Genomic DNA, 7459 nt, shown 5'->3' on the forward strand with positions numbered 1-7459 from the left:
AGTACAGCTATGAACTGGTATAAACAGTGTTCAGGTTGGAAGACAGTACAGCTATAAACTGGTATAAACAGTGTTCAGGTTGGAAGACAGTACAGCTATAAACTGGTATAAACAGTGTTCAGGTTGGAAGACAGTACAGCTATAAACTGGTATAAACAGTGTTCAGGTTGGAAGACAGTACAGATATAAACTGGTATAAACAGTGTTCAGGTTGGAAGACAGTACAGATATAAACTGGTATAAACAGTGTTCAGGTTGGAAGACAGTACAGCTATAAACTGGTATAAACAGTGTTCAGGTTGGAAGACAGCACAGGTGCCGTCGTTGACGGCAGCTCCCTTCCCTCCCTTTAGTTTAGGGGGATTTTTTGTGTTTTTTTTGTGTGTGTTTTCTTTTGAGGTGCATCCGGGGTCTGCACCTTTAGGAGGGGGGGGGGGGGGTACTGTCACGTCCTGACCAGCAGAGGGAGTAATTGTATTATATTTTGTCAGGACGTGGCAGAGGGGTATTTGTTTCATATGGTTCGGGTTGTGTGTGTTATTTAAGGGGTGTTTGGTTATATAGTCTGGGGTTTGAGTAATTGTACTAGTGTTGGTTTTCTATAGTTTTCTAGTCTGTCTATTTCTGTGTGGTTTGTGTGGCTCCCGATCAGGAACAGCTGTACGTCGTTGTTCCTGATTGGGAGTCATATATTAGATGCTTGTTTTCACCTGGGGATTTTGTGGGTAGTTGTATTTCGCACTGCTGTTATTATTGTAGCCTGTGAAACTGTCGGTCTGTCATTCTTTGTTTTACTTGTTTTCCGTGTTCATGTTTATTTAATAAATTATAATGATGAGCACGCAACCCGCTGCGCCTTGGTCCTCTCTCTCCTACGACAGCCGTTACAACATGTTAATAATACTACCCTATCAGTGGTCCACTCTGACACCAATATAACAGGTTATAACGTCACCGTGGATGACTAGACCTGTTAATAATACTACCCTATCAGTGGTCTACTCTGTCACCTATATAACAGGTTATAACGTCACCGTGGATGACTAGACCTGTTAATAATACTACCCTATCAGTGGTCTACTCTGTCACCAATATAACAGGTTATAACGTCACCGTGGATGACTAGACCTGTTAATAATACTACCCTATCAGTGGTCTACTCTGTCACCAATATAACAGGTTATAACGTCACCGTGGATGACTAGACCTGTTAATAATACTACCCTATCAGTGGTCTACTCTGTCACCTATATAACAGGTTATAACTTCACCGTGGATGACTAGCACCTGCTCTGCCCTACATAATGGTACATTATAATGAGATTAGTGGCACCCCACCCTACGGGCTGGAAATGAATGGATCTAATCATATGATTCAATTGAATTTCATCTTTGAGGACTGCCCATCTCATTAAACATATGTTATGGTTATTTCGCTCACTGCCAATTGCTCAGGCAAAATGTCACCCTATGTAAAATATAAAAAAAATGGTTACAAATGTGCGTGAAGAGTCTTCACTGAGTTCAGACTGGCTGTTGCTGGTTGGATGTATGGCTGTGGCTGAAAAGTATGAAGTATAGTTGTGTTGGAGAAATGGAGGATCTACAAGGGGATTGCTTGTGATGGGGACAGTTATGTGTCTGTTAGTGATGAGAGTCCCTCTTTGGTCCTCCTCCCCCAGCCATATTGTCTCCCAGCAGTCCCTCTCTGGCCCTCCTCCCCCAGCCATGTTGTCTCACAGCAGTCCCTCTCTGGCCCTCCACCCCCAGCCATGTTGTCTCACAGCAGTCCCTCTCCGGTCCTCCACCCCCAGCCATGTTGTTTCCCAGCAGTCCCTCTCTGGCCCTCCTCCCCCAGCCATGTTGTCTCCCAGCAGTCCCTCTCTGGTCCTCCTCCCCCAGCCATTTTGTCTCCCAGCAGTCCCTCTCTGGTCCTCCTCCCCCAGCCATGTTGTCTCCCAGCAGTCCCTCTCTGGCCCTCCTCCCCCAGCCATGTTGTCTCCCAGCAGTCCCTCTCTGGCCCTCCTCCCCAGCCATGTTGTCTCCCAGCAGTCCCTCTCTGGCCCTCCTCCCCCAGCCATGTTGTCTCCCAGCAGTCCCTCTCTGGCCCTCCTCCCCCAGCCATGTTGTCTCCCAGCAGTCCCTCTCTGGCCCTCCTCCCCCAGCCATGTTGTCTCCCAGCAGTCCCTCTCTGGCCCTCCTCCCCCAGCCATGTTGTCTCCCAGCAGTCCCTCTCTGGCCCTCCTCCCCCAGCCATGTTGTCTCCCAGCAGTCCCTCTCTGGTCCTCCTCCCCCAGCCATGTTGTCTCCCAGCAGTCCCTCTCTGGTCCTCCTCCCCCAGCCATGTTGTCTCCCAGCAGTCCCTCTCTGGCCCTCCACCCCCAGCCATGTTGTCTCCCAGCAGTCCCTCTCTGGTCCTCCTCCCCCAGCCATGTTGTCTCCCAGCAGTCCCTCTCTGGTCCTCCTCCCCCAGCCATGTTGTCTCCCAGCAGTCCCTCTCTGGTCCTCCTCCCCCAGCCATGTTGTCTCCCAGCCATGGGGGAGGAGGACCATGTTCCGCTACCATGTTCCACACTGTAGCGGTAAGCAGAAGAACAGACAGTCATTGAGGGATACACCTGAACTCACACACACACACACACACACACACACACACACACACACACACACACACACACACACACACACACACACACACACACACACACACACACACACACAATGGACACACACACACGGTCAAGCGTTGGTAAGAACGTTTGTCTGTGTGTGTGCGTGTTCAGTGTGTGTGTGTGTGTGTGTGTGTGTGTGTGTGTGTGTGTGTGTGTGTGTGTGTGTGTGTGTGTGTGTGTGTGTGAGTTCAGGTGTATCCCTCAATGACTGTCTGTTCTTCTGCTTACCGCTACAGTGTGGAACATGGTGGAGAGTACACAATGAAACCTGGGCTTAGAAAATGTGAGTGTTGATTGCTGTGAAGAATATGACTAAGAATAAGTCTTAATTCAAGTTAAGTCATAGTCAAAGACCACCATCATTACTTACTTGGTCATATTAAATATCAGCTGTAGTTCTACAAAAGCAGTAATCGGGGACACCAACGTTTACATAGAGTTGATTTGACAATGTGTGTGTGTGTAATTAATGTGAATACGTGTTTTTTATAATACCATTCAGTACAAAATATGATCATTCAACAAGTCTCAAGTTACCTTAACTTCTCCTTTTGATACCTAGAAACATCTACATTAAATGAATTAGTGAAAAGTGAGTTAACATTCTAATGTGAATGATGATGATTTCTAATATTGTGGTCTGGTTTCATCCATCAGATGTCTGTGATCTCACACTGGACCTAAACACAGTAAACAGACACCTCTCTCTGTCTGAGGAGAACAGGAAGGTGACATGTAGGAGAGAGAAGCAGCCGTATCCTGATCACCCAGAGAGATTTGAGGTCTGTAGACAGGTGCTGTGTAGAGAGGGTCTGACTGGGTGCTGTTACTGGGAGGCAGAGTGGAGTGGGAGTGGGGCTGATATAGGAGTGACATATAATGGAATCAACAGGAGAGGAAGGGGTGATGACTGTTGTCTTGGATACAATGACAAGTCCTGGAGTCTGTTCTGCTCTGACAACAGTTACACTGCCAGGCACAATAATAATCACATAGACGTCCCCTCCTCCAGCTCCCACAGAGTAGGAGTGTATCTGGACTGGCCAGCCGGCACTCTGTCCTTCTATAGAGCCTCCTCTGACACACTGACCCACCTGATCACGTTCACCTCCACATTCACTGAGCCCCTCTATCCAGGGTTTAGGGTTTATGATGACTCCTCAGTGTCCCTGTGTCAAACACAACATGATGTTTCACTCTAATCATGGTCATGTTCAGTAAGTATCAAGGCACAAGGCAAGACCCAAATGCGGACACATGAGGCAGATGGTTGGAGTCTTACAATGTTTATTAATCTAAAGGGTCGTGGACAGGCAAAAACGTCAAAACCATTAGGTACAGAGTGGCAGACAGGCTCGTGGTCAAGGCAGGCAGAATGGTCAGGTAGGCGGGTACAAAGTCCAGAAACAGGCAAGGGTCAAAACCAGGAGTACTAGAAAAAGGAGAATGCAAAAAGCAGGAGAACGGGAAAAACGCTGGTTGACTTGGAAACATACAAGATGAACTGGCACAGAGAAACAGGAAACACAGGGATAAATACACTGGGAAAAATAAGTGACACCTGGATGGGGTGGAGACAATAACAAGGAAAGATCAGGGCGTGACAGTAAGACACACTGGAGCAACAATGTTGTGTGTAAACATCTAGCTACAATCTAGTGTGTAAACATATGATTGTAAATAATCATGAATAAACACCATTGAAGTTGACAGACATTGTCAATGGAGAAAGAATGAATCACCACACTGTTGAAAAACAGTTTTCATTTAGAAATCATTGACCGTGCTGTTATTGGGCTTCTTGGTGTTTGTAAATATTGTAGAATGTTTATTTGTCAAATTCTTGACACAACAATCTTGTTTCTGTATGAACTCAATTCAACTGAATGAAGTGTACATGTTCCAGATGTGACTAATAAAGGTTCATCAACCAGATGGAAGAAGAGAGGTGGAAATGTTTTAATATTGATCACAATATGACAGTACAGTAATAGATGGAAGAAGAGAGGTGGAAATGTTTTAATATTGATCACAATATGACAGTACAGTAATAGATGGAAGAAGAGAGGTGGAAATGTTTTAATATTGATCACAATATGACAGTACAGTAATCGATGGAAGAAGAGAGGTGGAAATGTTTTAATATTGATTAGAATATGACAGTACAAATCAAACAAATCAAATCAAATTGTATTGGTCACATTCACATGGGTAGCAGATGTTAATGGTGTGATTGTTGTCTAATTGGGTGCACAGATCCTATCAATAGGCTTTTCTCCTTCCTTCCATTTACCATAGTGGTCAGGTGACCTGCACTGACCACTCCTGGGATTTTCTGACTAAGGTACTCGTCAACTATATCCAACAAGACTCCAGCTATAACTTCTTTGGCAGGCGCCCTGCACCGAAGATCAATACATGTTGCTTCTGACGTGGACAATTTAGCCAGATCCAGTGCTTCTTCTGTTCATCATCAACACAATTAACCACAACAAGGAGGCTTGTAGATTGATAGAATCCACCTTTCCCACTGCTTTCTTCACTGTCCTCGATATTACAAATGGATTTCCCAAATGAATCTCCTCGTCCAAATGACCAGTAAAAACCTGCAAGTAACCCACTTATAACGGTTTGTAGTCTTAATTAACATCTGGCACATAATAACGACACAACTACCAGAAAATAGCCTTGAAGTTCATCCAAGTGTTTCTTTGCAGAAATGTCAGTAACTGCTGTCCCAAGGCAACAGCCTCAGGAAACATTTCAAAGGGAGAGATAGGGACACCCCATCCTCTCCTAAAGGAGAAAATAAACATGTTGTTTAATCTTAATCAAAATGAGAATTCTTACTTTCCAATTAAATTCCCATTTTCTTTCTTTCCTAATTTCTTTGTTACTTTCACCAGCTACATATCTGTTTGCTTTATCTCAGACACCCCTCTCAATCACCTAGTACATTTCTCTTCCACTGAAATACTTGTTTCCCTCTACAATCTCTCCATCTAATGTTACTTTACCAGGTGAACAAAACGTTTTAAATTATAGACAAAACAAAACATAAAAAAATCTTGTGTCTGCATAACAGCACAACTCCAAACATGACTGATCAGAAGCTACATAGTCCCCAGGGTATATGAATATAAAGAGACAAACATGACTGATAAGAAGCTACATAGCCCCCAGGTTATATGAATATAAAGATACATGAGACAAACATGACTGATCAGAAGCTACATAGCCCCCAGGGTATATGAATATAAAGAGACAAACATGACTGATCAGAAGCTACATAGCCCCCAGGGTATATGAATATAAAGATACATGAGACTAACATGACTGATCAGAAGCTACATAGCCCCCAGGGTATATGAATATAAAGAGACATGAGACAAACATGACTGATCAGAAGCTACATAGCCCCCAGGGTATATGAATATAAAGATACATGAGACTAACATGACTGATCAGAAGCTACATAGCCCCCAGGGTATATGAATATAAAGATACATGAGACTAACATGACTGATCAGAAGCTACATAGCCCCCAGGGTATAAGAATATAAAGAGACATGAGACTAACATGACTGATCAGAAGCTACATAGCCCCCAGGGTATATGAATATAAAGAGACAAACATGACTGATCAGAAGCTACATAGCCCCCAGGTTATATGAATATAAAGATACATGAGACTAACATGACTGATCAGAAGCTACATAGCCCCCAGGGTTTATGAATATAAAGAGAAATGAGACAAACATGACTGATCAGAAGCTACATAGCCCCCAGGGTATATGAATATAAAGAGAAATGAGACAAACATGACTGATAAGAAGCTACATAGCCCCCAGGGTATATGAATATAAAGAGACATGAGACTAACATGACTGATCAGAAGCTACATAGCCCCCAGGGTATATGAATATAAAGATACATGAGACTAACATGACTGATCAGAAGCTACATAGCCCCCAGGGTATATGAATATGAAAAGACAAACATGACTGATCAGAAGCTACATAGCCCCCAGGGTATATGAATATAAAGAGACATGAGACAAACATGACTGATCAGAAGCTACATAGCCTCCAGGGTATATGAATATAAAGAGACATGAGACTAACATGACTGATCAGAAGCTACATAGCCCCCAGGGTATATGAATATAAAGATACATGAGACTAACATGACTGATCAGAAGCTACATAGCCCCCAGGGTATATGAATATAAAGATACATGAGACAAACATGACTGATCAGAAGCTACATAGCCCCCAGGGTATATTAATATAAAGAGACAAACATGACTGATCAGAAGCTACATAGCCCCCAGGGTATATAAATATAAAAAGACAAACATGACTGATCAGAAGCTACATAGCCCCCAGGGTATATAAATAGAAAAATAGGGTTAGAGGCAGAGAATCCCAGTGGAGAGAGGGGAACCGGCAAGGCAGAGACAGCAAGGGCGGTTCGTTGCTCCAGCCTTTCCGTTCACCTTCACACCCCTGGGCCAGACTATACTTAATCATAGGACCTACTGAAGAGATAAGTCTTCAGTAAAGACTTAAAGGTTGAGACTGAGTCTGCGTTTCTCACATGGGTAGGCAGACCATTCCATAAAAATGTAGCTCTATAGGAGAAAGCCCTACCTCCAGCCGTTTGCTTAGAAATTCTAGGGACAATTAGGAGGCCTGCGTCTTGTGACCGTAGCGTATGTGTAGGTATGTACGGCAGGACCAAATCGGAAAGATAGGTAGGAGCAAGCCCATGTAATGCTTTGTAGG

This window comes from Salmo salar, chromosome ssa03 (genome assembly GCF_905237065.1).
Source record: "Salmo salar chromosome ssa03, Ssal_v3.1, whole genome shotgun sequence".
In the NCBI taxonomy this organism is placed as follows: domain Eukaryota; kingdom Metazoa; phylum Chordata; class Actinopteri; order Salmoniformes; family Salmonidae; genus Salmo; species Salmo salar.